The sequence below is a fragment of the Egretta garzetta genome, unplaced genomic scaffold, assembly GCF_000687185.1.
Source record: "Egretta garzetta isolate BGI_Z169 unplaced genomic scaffold, ASM68718v1 scaffold557, whole genome shotgun sequence".
NCBI lineage: Eukaryota > Metazoa > Chordata > Aves > Pelecaniformes > Ardeidae > Egretta > Egretta garzetta.
Window position 1 is genome coordinate 1876959 of NW_009260264.1, and position 2499 is coordinate 1879457.

A 2499-nucleotide genomic window follows, 5' to 3' on the forward strand; every position below is an offset into this window, starting at 1 on the left:
ATTGGCCCAGGGAATCCGTTTGCTTTTCAGTTTTACCCTTCCAAGCCAACGGGTCACAATACGTGCGTGGGTATTGCCAGGATGTAAAACACAATTTCAGACTCCAAAAAAAGTGCCTGAGAAATATCTTGCATGGCATAGTCATCTTACTCTAAATAATTCAAGTCTTGTAATAGCAGAAGAGTTTTGGTTCCGAACTGCGCTTGGGATCATGCAGTTTTCAACCCTGGCCACAAATGCCATGGACATGACCACAGATCTTTCTCTTTTCTTCTGTAGAAGGATATGACAACAGAGAAAAGTCGGGCTGGTTTTATGCTACGAGCACTCCCAATCGCCTCAAAATAGCACAAAGCTTAGGCCAGAATGTGGTCGACCATACATGCAGAAGATGCAAATAGTAACAAGCCAAGATACTTGGCCTAGGAAATGTGCAACGCATTTCAACAAAAATTTGGTATTCTAATTTTTTTCCAGTAGACTTAGTTTTTAACTAACTTACCACCATTATCCCATTCTTCTAGAACAGTTGTCAGAGCAGTCATGGCTTCATATTCTCAGTGTTGCTAGAGAAAAGCAAGGTAGACACCCCCAGTTTAGGCATTGTAGAGGAGGGATACATTGCTTTTTGCTTTAGTTCCCCTGAAAGACCAGTCTGGCTTTTGATGCATGTTCTGGAGTGGACGGGTATCCTATGCTGACTTTCATTAAACTAGTAATAGTAAGGACACCACAAAGTCTTCAGACATGAGAGTGGCTCAACTGAATACAGGAGAACTGTGTGGGTCAATCAATCTTGCTTGTGTAAAAACTGCAATACCTCTGAGGGGGAGCTGGGATAGTAACAGAAAAAATCGCTGGTTGATGCCAACAGCATCCATTTTTGTGTTACTGTCATCATTTTCACCTGCTCCCACAGTTTTGTTTTGAGATTGCATTTTTTTTTTAATTCAGGCAAATGAAAGATGGATTTTAATGAGTTAATGAAGGGCCATCAGGAGTTCTATTTTTTTTTTTTTAGCAGGACATGCCAATTTTTCACAGGCAAAAGATACCAGCTCTAAAACCATTATACTAACATGTTGCTGCCTTTAAGAAAAGATCACAAGATGGAGGGTTTGATTTCTTTTTTTTGTTGTATTGCCTCTCTTTCTCTTGATAAAAGCATTTTTTGAGATCTGATTTGTCTTTTGTAATTAATGCAAGACTGAGCGGGCTTAGGCAATGTACAGTTTAATAGATTGTGGCAGTTCAGTCCGCTGGGTTTTCAGCAAAAGTTGTCAAACTGCAGTAAAGTTGTCAAGGCTTTTTTCTCTTTCCCAATTGCTATTGAATGTGAGCAAGTGATTGCATGCACAGAAAGTAGGTCTGAAGGTTTTGTTTTTTCTTAGGCAAAGATAAGATTCAGTGGGTTCCAAATGCAAGTCCATCTGGGCTAGACTGCCTCAGCAACAGATTGCCTCTCGAGGCTTTCCCAGACTGTGGTAAAAATAAGCAGATTTTTTATTTTCAGAACTAATTTTCAGAATGAGTTTAAGCTAGAAATTTGTTCTAGGGAATCAACTCAGACCTTGAGGGATGGCTGCCATTACAGATGAGCATGAGAAGAAAGAAAACCCCAGTTATTTGAAGACCTTTCACAAAACAGGCACCGAGTCCTTCCAACACCTTGATTCAGGACTTGATGCTTTTGGAAATATTTGGGAACAAGACTGAGATTGTCACCCTGATACTTGGAGGGCTTCTTATTGCATATGTGAGATGGGTTGACCCTGGCTGGATGCCACATGCCCACCAAAACCGTTCTGTCGCTCCCCTCTTCAACACGACAGGGGAGAGAAAAATATTTCAAAAGGCTCGTGAGTTGAGATAAGGACAGGAAGAGATCATTTTGCCAGTTACTGTCATAGGCAAAACAGACTCAACTTGGTGAAATGAGTTTAATTTATTAACAATCCAACCAGAGGGGATGGGGAATGGGGGTTGTGGTCAGTTCATCACACGTTGTCCCTGCCGCTCCTTCCTCCTCAGGGGGAGGACTCCTCACACTCTGCCCCTGCTCCAGCCTGGGTCTCCTATGGGGTCACAAGCCCGGCCAGCAAACCTGCTCCAGCCTGGGCTCCTCTTTCCACGGGTCTGCAGGTCCTGCCAGGAGCCTGCTCCAGCGTGGGCTTCCCACGGAGTCACAGCCTCCTTTGGGCATCCACCCACGCCGGTGTGGGGTCCTCCCTGGGCTGCAGGTAGAGATCTCCTCCACCATGGACCTCCGTGAGCCGCAGAGGGACAGCCTTGCCCCACCATGGGCTGCACCAGGGGCTGCAGAGGAATCTGCTCCGGCACCAGGAGCAACTCCTCCCCGTCCTGCTGCACTGACCGGGAGTCTGCAGGGCTGCTCCTCTCCCATCCTCTCACTTCTCTCTCTCTGGCTGCTATTCCACAGCAGCTTTTTTTTCTTCTTAAATATGTTATCACAGAGGTGCTACCCCCATTGCTTACCGG